The 11,593-nt window shown below is 40.9% G+C and overlaps 1 long non-coding RNA gene across 3 annotated transcripts in view; it reads right to left on the minus strand.

Annotated features, from left to right (window-relative positions):
- The window catches only part of LOC311524005, a 35,120-nt gene that overhangs the window by 21,790 nt on the left and 1,737 nt on the right, over nucleotides 1-11,593 (minus strand). The window contains exons 2-3 of one of the 3 annotated variants that reach the window (XR_014712462.1): nucleotides 10,617-10,704; nucleotides 9,184-9,254 (exon numbers count right to left, since the gene is read on the minus strand). The exons of 1 other annotated variant lie outside the window; for it this stretch is intronic. This is a non-coding gene — a long non-coding RNA (uncharacterized lncRNA). The remainder of the gene's footprint in view (nucleotides 1-9,183; nucleotides 9,255-10,616; nucleotides 10,705-11,593) is intronic. One more of the 3 variants, XR_014712461.1, reaches the window with a different exon arrangement.

Here is an 11,593-nt window from a genome sequence, read left to right on the forward strand (position 1 = left end):
GAGAGCTCTAATACAAAATGGCAATGTGTCTGTTGAATGAATTTTAGTCTTATATTCTTTCTTAGGCCCTCTAATGTTGTAATGATATGTAATGCTTTTTAAGAGAAAAGCTCTGAAGATTTATTTTGAAGTCCATGCTTAATAAATAACCACGCGGGCAAAGAATGGGGAGAAAGTTGCAATTTTATAGCTTTATTTCACATTTGGCTTTGCTGTTCTTACCTTTTAGACTTTTTAGTGCACTGAAATAATTGAAATTGTATTGTGCCTGATATCACTAAAAAGGTATTACCCTTTCACTCGTGTTAAAAATACAGGATATTCTTACCACCCCCCCATTGAGCTCAGGGAGGTTTTACAGCCTTCCAAAGATGTCAGTGAAAGGGAATTACCAGTGTGTTCTCTGTTGACGATTTACAAAGAAATAAACCAGTATTTAAATATTATATCCACATTAGTTCTTCATGACTAATGTTATTACAATGCATACGAAAGGAATTAGTAATGAATACCCACTTAGTGTAAAGTGTTGCCAAATACATACTTAACTTGTAATGCTACTGAGAGCACATATATAATTTTTGTATTTGTTACTGTGTAAAAATATTATTTTGAGTACTAGCTGGTCTTAAATGTAATTATATAATGGCACATGTTAAAGCCATGGAAGATATACAATTATGGGTTAAATGTTCTATCAAATATTATCAGCTGATGTTACAAAAAAGCCAACTTTTTACTTTCCAGCTTTTAGTTTTGCATATTTCACTTGTTTTGTCTATGGTCTGAAGGATGTGAGAGAAAGGTTTGATTCAGATAGTAATCATCAGGAAACCACTAATACCACCAAAAATAAAAACAATGATACCCTACTCTTCACTTCATCCCTAACCGGAGATACAGACATTTTTCTTAACACTCACATCACATACACAGCAATGCTTTTTACTGAGTACTGCATGAAGGGTAATTTCTTCTTTTTCATTATAGTGACAAATTTCTCTAGGGGATTTAATATTTTTAGAAAAACATTGTTCATTGTCCCAATTTTTGGTCATGTTATGAATTATTGTATTGCTTTCTGATGGTACACTGCAGAGGATTACATGAGCACAGTAGAAAAAAAATCTGATTTTAATTATACTTTTGACCTGGCTGAATACTACTGTCTCTTATCCTGAGAAAGCTTTAAAAAAAGTAATTTTATTTAAATCATCAGAGACACAGTAACATTAAAATGAGCGGAAATAACAGAGACTAAAAGTGTTAATTTTTAAAGTCTGATTAAAGGAAGGAAAATTTTAAAAAAATTTTAAATGGTGTCAAATAAGGAGACTTACTTATTTGGGGACCAGCAAGCATCTGAAAGTGAAATGTCTGAATAAAGGGCTCCTGGAGAAGAACATCCTCCCTCTAGATAGGTAGGCTTGTCAAGTGGATAGGAAAATTTAAAGCGCTTCTCCCCAGCACCCCAATAGGCTCAAACTGCACATTTGTTGCCCTGCCAGTCTAATAAAAGTAAATAATAATATCTAGTTCTTATAGCCTTTTTTCATCTATAGATCTCAAAGCACTTTACCAAGAAGGTCAGCCTTATTATCCCCACTTTACAGATAGGGAAACTGAGGCACAGGGCAATGCTGTGACTTGTCTAAGGTCTCCCAGCAATCCAATGACAGAGGTGGGAATAGAACCCAAGACTTCTGAGTAACAATCCAGTGCTTTATCCACCAGACACTACTGCCCCAGTGGGGTACTATGTGGTGAGTACAGTCTGTTCCTGACCCATGGCAACAAGTTTCATGGGCTTCTCCATCCCAGGACAGAAAAGCACTGGGGTGGAACAAAGCACTGAGGGAACCAAGGAGGCAGTGGAGAAGCTGCAAAAGCCCTGGGGCTAGGTCGAGGAAACACACTTGGGATCCTGGTTTAGGACTAATAGTGTGAGTTGGAAATAATTCTTGCATGTTTTAAAATCCACATTAGTGCACTGGTGTGAAAACAGAGTAGAAAACAGATGAAGACAAATTGACAGGCCTGATCCATTCAGGGTCCAGCCCATTTCTCCACAGAACCTTGGTTTGGGGGAGTCACTGCTTTCTTTAGCAGTGGTAATTTGGTATAGGACAGAGGAGGAGCTAATCTATAGCAGGCGGGGACTAAAGCCAAACTTTTGCATGGCAGAGAAGATTGTGATCAGGGCTGGGGGAGCTGGGCTGTTGCATAACCCTATTGTCTGCAACAGCCCACTCTAGAAACAGGGCCAGTTCGATGCTGTGTCCTCCTTAACTTCCTGTCCTAACAACTCCCAGTTCTCTCTCTTCCAGCAAGCAAAGCAGGGTTCAAGCTGTGCTGTTTTCTGGCTCTCTTTTCCTGCAGGAGGATAACTAGCAACTCTTCAGGTGGGTCTGATTTGTTTGTTTGATTGACTGGAGGGGAAGGAGCTGCAAAGAGAAAGGAACAGGTAGGTAGGTCAAAACCCATGATTCTCTGGCCAAAACACAGCCCTTTGGATTTTTTTCTAAATACAGTTTTGTAGCAGGTTATGGACAAAGCAATCATAATTTTTCTTCCTTCCTGCAAACCAGTCTTCCCTCATCAGTATAATAGAGGGACAGGTCTGAGAGAGTATAAAGTTATACAAAGCAACAAACAATTTTCCAGAATACTATGACAAATCTGATGAGACAGAATTTACCCAGTATCTCATATGTCATGGCTACTGTGCTGAAAAGAGAGTCTATCAATTATTATAACAGATTTGATTAAGAAAATGGCAGTACAAGAAAAAAATGATGGGAATTTAGAGAAGCATATAAGTATTTTATTGAGACACCTTATAGGCTTTGAGAGACAAAAGATTTATGGAGATAAATATACAGATGTGTAGCAGGATATTAAAACAGAAGACAGTATAAATGTTTTGAAACAAATCTGTTGCTTTTTCACAAGAGGCTGGAAGAGGAAAGGAAGTGATATTGCAAAGATTTTAATTGTGTACATAATGAAATTGAGAGCTGTACTTGAAGGATCAGCAGTGATTTAAAGTCCAGTAGTTAGAGATATCCAGGTGGAACAGGGCAGCAGAGACAGTGTGAGACGAAAGCTCATGCTCAAATAAATTGGTTAGTCTCTAAGGTGCCACAAGTACTCCTTTTCTTGATGGGGGAAAATGGCTCCAAGATTCCAGGCTTACACTGCTGGTAGCTAAGCTTGTGAGAATGATAAAATACCCAACTCCTTGGAGTAAAAGTGATACTGTGACAAGGAAGGAGTATGCGTCTTTTGATACCTCTGCTAAGGGACTGTGGAGTTACAATACACCCTCTCCCATGAGTGCTCCTAGCAAGAGGTACTACTAAACTGGGGCTTTTTACAGGGCTGGGAGGGAGGGGAGAGTCAAATCCCCACTGGGCTTTTCAGTCTTCTCAAGGAAGAATTCTCAGCAGGGAAGTGATTAGGTGCAGCTGAAACTAGTTAGGCTCAGAATTGTATTAAGAGACTGGGTTGCTGTAATAGAGAAGAGAAAGGAGTTGTTGTTTAGGGGCTGTGGCAGGGAATTTTAGAGGTAAAAGTGCTGGCTTGTTTATGTCTGTGTTTTTTTTTTTTATGAGTGAGGGTTTATGCGACAAGAAAAGGATGTGGTTAGAGATTTTGTGAGGTTTGGATTTGTGTTTTAATTATATGAAAAACTCATGGTGTCTCTTTGTTTTGGTTTTAAATAGCTTTGAAGTCCTAGTGAGGTGGGTTTATTTGTTTGCTTATGTTAGAATATAGTTTCCTGCAAACTCTCTCTTCAGCTTCTCAGACTCTGGTTCTGTTCCATTCAGCTATAACAATTCTAACATATCCTCCCTGTTAGGTAACATACAGAGCTTTATCAGAACTGCTTTAAGAAATTTAGCTTATTGTGTTGCTTCATAGCTAAAGGTGAGTTAGCCTAGAGAAAAGGCAAGAAGTATCAAGCTCAACAACTTTTTTGGGGGATGGGAATGAGGTATTATAAGAGCTATACCTCATGTCCTGGCTGTTCTGATTTGAAATTATGCTTGGTAGCAACTTATAAGTGCTGTTTAATGAAAGGTGTTTATTCTTTCAGAGTAAGCCTTAGCTTTGAGACAGGCTGCTACCAAAAGATTAAAATTGCTGCATCTCATTTTGTTATAAATGCATAAATAACTTCAGGATGGCTCTGTTTTATTTATATGTGAAAATAATTTTACAGTGCTTTATGATTTTAATAAGAAACTATGGCCTGGCACATTTCCCCTCTGAAGCTGAGAATGCTGTTGTCTCCTAAAAAAAAACAACCCACAATAATAATCGGGTGGTTTTTTTAAATACTTAACAGTCCAGTCACTCTAATGTGGAGGACATACAATGTCTAGTAGTGAATGTGAATTTGGCACAATAAATTCATTAGAGACTTGAAGAAAATATTAATCATATAGGATCTCTTGGGAGTAGCAAGGCTTTTTACAATAACGACAAACACATGCGTAATTCATAGATCATAAGGCAAGAAGAGATCATTGAGTCTGGATTTGAATTTTTTTTTGTTGTAAGATAGCAACCTTCATGTCTGTGATTGCGTGACCAGAGGCCCAACTTGGTGATCACTTTAGATAAGCTATTACCAGCAGGAGAGTGAGTTTGTGTGTGTATGGGGGTGGGGGGGTGAGAAAACCTGGATTTGTGCTGGAAATGGCCCAACTTGATGATCACTTTAGATAAGCTATTACCAGCAGGACAGTGGGGTGGGAGGAGGTATTGTTTCATGGTCTCTGTGTGTATATAATGTCTTCTGCAGTTTCCACGGTATGCATCCCATGAAGTGAGCTGTAGCTCATGAAAGCTCATGCTCAAATAAATTGGTTAGTGTCTAAGGTGCCACAAGTACTCCTTTTCTTTTTACCACTGTACTTACATTCTACACATTGCAAAACAATCTGACGGATCCCTGATTTCATAGGGAGACATGATCTCTCATTGGCTTGAGTTCTGAATTGAGTCAAGCTTTATATAAAGGACAAGCATTTCATTCCAAAATACAGAGAATCTTAATCGTCAATCCTTTAGGCCATGAATACACAGATGCCTGTGGAAACAGTCAAAATGTGAGAAGCACGGATGTGGACTTCTTGCCAAACACAGATGGGCAGCGGTATTTTTTTGTCCCTTGGGCTGTTACGGGTATTTAGAAGAAGTTGAGGATCTAGGAGAACAAAGTCTATGTTTGATCCTTAATGATCTGAGAGCATCCTCAGTGGAAGACAATGTTATAACCTTGGGCTAGTCACTTCTCTCCCTGTGTGTCCTTTTTCCCCATCTGTAAACTAGGGATGATGATACTGACTACCTTTTGTGAAGTGGTTTGAAATCTATGAATGAAAAATGCTACACAAGAGTTGGGTATTATTATGGAGGTGCCATCTCTCCACCAGAAACCTTTTGTCTTTCTGGAATTCAGGTTCAGCCAGCCGCCCTTATTCCAGTTGCTGATCTCAGCCAGACACGTAGAACCATTTCCCAGGTGTTCATTTCTATCTGATGTGAAGGGGATGTAGGGCTGGGTACCACCTATATATTGCTATCAATGTTTCACAATCCACCTTAGTGGCTTTGCACAGATGTTGAGCGGAATGCAGGAGAGGATGATGAATTCCTGTAGGACCCCACAGGTGGGCATTCTGGAGGCCGAGGAGTTAGTGTCATCAAGACTCTTTGGGTGTAGCCTTAGAGGAATGATTGACATGATCTCAAGCACAATTGTGCTAACTCTTGCCGTATATCTGTGATGAGATGCACAGATTGCACAGGCGACTATATCCAATTCCATGGAGAGGTCGACCAACATGACTCAACGTATAATATTGCTTAGCTCTGACACAATGCTTTTCATCAGCAGATTGCAAAGCACTCTACAAAGGAAGCAAATATCCTAATTTCATAGTCCTTCTCCATTGCCTACTGGAGAAACTTCAGAAATGGTGTGGTTTGCAATAGATAAGAAGGCTGTTATTTAGCAGCTGCAATGGTGGAGGAGAGATCTATGATGAGAGTGTCAGCTTGCAAGAAACTTTTCTTTTTCTTTTTCTTTTTTTCTAATTCTGAATCCTGTCTGCGTCAGTTTTTCTTCCTTGTGACCCTGGAAAAGTCATTTTAATCCCTCTTTTTCTCACTCTCCTCATCTGTCAAATGGGCATAATACTTGTCTACTGCACAGATGTTGTAAGGCTTGATCTAGTCATATTATAGTGCCTTCCATCTAAGGATATCACAGCACTTAATGAGTATAACCTATTCCTTGTGCACTGCTTTCTTTAGGCCATGCTTGTCTTTGGGTGACTTCTGCCACACTTTGCATCTTTCTGCTGCCTACTCTCAAATCTACCTTTTCTGCTTCTGAACATACAAACATGTTGCATTTATTATAAAATAATACATGCAAACTTTTGGATAACCAAGCATTTCAATTAGCTTGGATTCTGGTAATCAACGTGGACCTATACTGATACGTGAATAAAATTTCAGACCAAGTGTCCCCTGGACATGCTTGTCTGGTACAGACAGGTTGTCTGCAGCTGTGAATGACAGCATGTGCTGTTCTTGTGGCTTGAATGTAATACTCCCTGTTGTTACAAGCATCTCTTAACCTCTCAGGTTCCTACTGTTACAGCTGATGTGCTGCTTATTTTTTCATTGTGCCTTATTTTCAACCACTGGTATATTAATCAGTCATAGTGACAGTGCACACCTTCCTTGGGCCAAGTTTTCACTCAGTCACCCTAAGTTCTCTTTCAGTAAAGAGATCAGGCCCAGGCCAAGGAACAGGGACTAATTCCACAAACAAATCCTCTTTCACAGGTTTAACACTGCACTCAGAAATATTTTAGCAGCTGTGTTTATTTAAAAACAAATTTATCTGAAAGCAGAGGACACTAAAGCTCTGTCAATTTTCATTTGATACAGTAATAGGCAGTTCTATGCAATACAGTAAGAGGTGGTTGGGAAGCTGGAGAACAAAGCACACTTTCCTGGCCCCAATGCATTAATGGAAATAAATTATGATACTAAGCACTTATATCGGATTTAGCCTTTTTGAAGTGCTGTACAGATGTTAACTAATGAACTCTCTCAAAATTCTGTGAGGAAGAATTCGTCTCCAATTTACAGATTGTGAAGATTGGGCAAGTCCCCTCACTTCTTCACCTCAATCATATAAGATTAGGGTTGGAAGAGATCTCAGGAGGTCATCTAGTCCAACCCCCTGCTCAAAACAGGATCAACACCAACTAAATCATCCCAGCCTGGGCTTTGTCAAGCTGGGCCTTAAAAACTTCTAAGGATGGAGATTCCACCACCTCCTTAGGTAACACATTCCAGTGCTTTACCACCCTCCTAGTGAAATAGTGTTTCCTAATATCCAATCTAGCCCTCCCACGCTGAACCTGAGACCATTGCTCCTTGTTCTGTCATCTGTCACCATTGAGAAAAGCCGAGCTCCATCCTCTTTGGAACTCCCCTTCAGGTAGTTGAAAGCTGCTATCAAATCCCCCACCCCACTCTTCTTTTCTGCAAACTAAACAAGCCCAGTTCCCTCCGCCTTGCCTTGTAAGGCATGTGCCCCAGCCGCCGATCATTTTCGTTGCCCTCTGCTGGACTGTCTCCAATTTGCCCACATAATTTCTGTAGTGGAGGGCCCAAAACTGGATGCAGTACTCCAGATATGGCATCACCAGTGCCGAATAGAGGGGACTAATCACTTCCCTTGATCTGCTGGCAATACTTCTACTACTGCAGCCCAGTGTGCTGTTAGCCTTCTTGGCAACAAGGGCGCCCTACTGACTTATATCCAGTTTCTGGTCCACTGTAATCCCCAGGTCCTTTTCTACAGAATTGCTGCTTAGCCAGTCGGTCCCCAGCCTGTAGCGTTGCATGGGATTCTTCTGTCCTAAGTGCAGGACTCTGCACTTGTCCTTGTTGAACCTCATCAGATTTCTTTTGGCCCAATCCTCCAATTTGTCTAGGTCACTCTGGACCCTATCCCTACCCTCCAGTGTATCTACCTCTCCCCCCAGCTTAGTGTCATCTGTGAACTTGCTGAAGGTGCAATCCATCCTGTCATCCAGATCATTAATAAAGATGTTGAACAAAACTGACCCCTGGGGCACTCCGCTTGATACCGGCTGCCAACTAGACATTGAGCCATTGAGCACTACCCATTGAACCTGACAATCTAGCTAGCTAGCTTTCTATCCACCTTATAGTCCATTCATCCAATCCATTTTTTTTTAACTTGCTGGCAAGTATACTGTGGGAGACCATATCAAAAGCCTTGCTAAAGTCAAGATATATCCTATCCACTGCTTTTCCCATATCCACAGAGCCAGTTATTTCATCATAGAAGGCAGTCAGGTTGGTCAGGCATGACTTGCCCTTGATGAATCCATGTTGACTGTTCCTGATCACCTTCCTCTCCTCCAAGTGCTTCAAAATGGTTTCCTTGAGGACCTGCTCCATGATTTTTCCAAAACAGAGCCAAGATTACCTCTCAGAAGCATTTGACTCTTAAGCCTTCACTGTTTTTGTTTTTTCTAGCTCACAGTGCCTCTCAGGTGGGTCAAAATGTCACACCAGTCTAGAAGATTCCATCCAAGAATGTCCATATTATACCAGTGAGACAGGGCAGCTATCTGAGGCTTGACACCAAATGAGGCTGAATTGTCAATTCAGTTGTGAGTTAGTGATTGTGTTAATGCAGATTACTGTCATGTTACCACACGCCATGGAGACCAGCTACCTACCTTCTGTCTCCTCTTCTTCCCTCCCCCATCTCACAGCACAAGAGAAGTAGTGGCCCAACTGTCAGGAGGAGAAAACCAAGGGGCTGCACGAGCAGCAGTTGCCTGAAGAGCTGCTACTGTCACAGGATGTCATGTGCCCCAGATAGAAGGGGTGTGGGTCCCAAACATAAGTAGTATTGGAAGCAAGGGGGGCAAAAATGGGTGGGGGGGAAGGGTGAGAGAGTAAAATCGGGGTGAAAGAATAAAACATGACTGATAAAGGACCACAAACAAGAAAAAACACTGATACCTTTAAGTGGATAAGATTTTTAAAAATTAAAAAAATGACTAGCCAGGCATTTGCTTATATGGAAAAATCTGGAGGACCAGGGCCTACCTTTGAAATATCCAGGGCGCCTAGCAACAGCAGTTTGATTTGCTGCAGGAGCAACTCACTCTTTCATTCATCTAAGGTAGATAAGTTAAGTTTCATAAAATTTATTGCAAGACGGTTTTTTAGTATGAGTCCTTAGGAAATCAAGGGTTGTTTTGTTTTACGTGGTCAGTAATGAGTTAGTTTTTAATGAATGAGAGTTTTGTTTTAGATCTTTGGCCAGAATTGTATATCCCGCATTTTTGAGAGTTTGCCGCTGTCCTCTACCCTGAGATGGTTAACAAAGCACTCTGGATTCGTTGGTGATAAAAACTCTGTTAATAGATTCACTTTAAACCCCATGAAAATAACTTGAATTATATAGTCCAAGTAGTAGGACAGGAATGATAGTATTCTCGGTTCCCTCACTTGTGTGCTTTGGGTGGGGGGGCAAATCCACAGGTCTCTTCCCCCTTCCCCCCCCCCCGGCAGACTTGGTGAATTAACAAAAAATAGGGCAACTGGTGAATACTTAATTAATACAAATCACAACATTGAAATGCATTGCCAGTAGTCTACATGAGCATAAAGAGGAGCTGTCTAAAAGCATTCGTTGCTTTTTAATTTTTTACCCTATGTTTTAAGAAAATAGACCTTCAAAGGCCAGAAAAGCGACAGCCTCTCCTGACTTAGTTGGGTATTATCAAGGGGCATTACTGAAGAATCTTCTGGCTCTTTGGACGCAAACGGGTGATTGTTTTTAACCTTCATGTTGAAGGTATTGGGATACATACAATAAATCACCCCTTAAAAAAAGTCAGTGACATCACTGACTAGATTTTAAAATTAAAAAGTTGAAATTATGTGGGTCAATAAAAATGAGCACTGGCAACCTTACACCTTGACACTTAACTGTTCCAAAAAACAGATCTGTGGGATCAGGAATAATCCTAGCATAAACCAATTTAAAGTTATACTGGAAAATCATAACACCTGTCTGAGAATTATAGTTGTATGTAGGCAGGGTAGAGAATGAGTTATTTCCAATCAGAAGTTTTCTCTGTTTTTAGGATACATTTTCTCCCAATTACTACTTCATTTAAACAACCCTGCATGAATCATTCTACATTAGAGATGACCTACATTTTGGATAGCAGCTTCCAGACAAAATCTGGCTATTTTGGAGTGTGATCATTTGCAAATTCAAAAAATTGTTTTGCTCTTATTGGGATTAACTCATTCAGTGTGCTTTGTGCTGTACAGTACACAAAAATGAGAGACCCTGCCCAAAGGGCTTTATCTAGCTGTATAACTTGGAATAAGGTATCCATTAAAGACATACAGTTTAGATTCATCTAAAACTTGTCCATTTCTTCCTTTTGTGCAGGTGAAACCTGGATAAAATGAAACCATATTACCATTTGGTGAAATTTTATCAGAAACATATCCTTGCTCACCTCTCAGACGCTCTCCTTGTCTGTGTGTCCTCCACAGAGCTCAGTTCATAGAATTTTTTAGTGGGGGTGAGAAATGCAAATCAAAACTCTGAGAAATGAGAGAAACAGAGTTCTGAGAATGTTTTGACACCTTTTGGTGGAGGTGGGGGAATATCTTAAGTCTGAGGAGAGGCAGGAGGCGAAAAGGATTTGTCCTATCCCATTCCAAGTCAGACTGTATAAATCTTTCAAACCCATATGTGATCTGAAGATACCCTTCATGGTAGGGTGACCAGATGTCCTGTTTTTAAAGGGACAGTCCCATTTTGGGGGACTTTTTATTATATAGGTGCCTACTGCCCCCCCACCCCCGTTCTGTTTTTTTCACAGTTGCTATCTGGTCCCCCTACTTCATGATGTAACTACTGTCTTTAAACCCTCAAGAAGAGTGGCTCTCAACCAGGAGTGCAGAGTCCCCTGGGGGGTGGGGAGGCTGTGAGCAGGGTTCAGGGGGTCTGCAAAGCATGGCCAACATTAGACTCACTAGGGCCCAGGGCAGAAAGCTAAAGCTGCACCACTTAGGGCTGAAGCCTGAGCAACTTAGCTTTGCAGTGCTCCCCAGCCAATTGGCCGGCTTGCTATCTCCTAACGCAGGCCCTGGCTTTTATATGTACAAAAGCAGTTGTTATACCACAGGGGGCCATGGACTTTTTATAGCATGTCGGGGGGGAGGGGCAGGGAGGGCCTCAAAAGCAAAAGGTTGGGAACCCCTGCACTAGAACAGTCACTATTTACAAATTCGCACAGCTCTGTGTGGTTTGTGAGTGTGGTTTTGTCTTTGTTTTTTGTTGGCAAAGGCCCAAGCTTAGGCCCTGATCCTGAAAATAGTTCCATGGAAGAAGAATCGTGAGTGGAAAAAGTTGCAGAATTAGGGCCTGACACATACGAGTTACTTTATGCCTATGAGTATTCCCCCTGATTTCAATAGAAGTGTGTGT

The sequence above is a fragment of the Lepidochelys olivacea genome (assembly GCF_965140295.1).
Source record: "Lepidochelys olivacea isolate rLepOli2 genome assembly, chromosome: 7".
Classification (NCBI taxonomy): domain Eukaryota; kingdom Metazoa; phylum Chordata; order Testudines; family Cheloniidae; genus Lepidochelys; species Lepidochelys olivacea.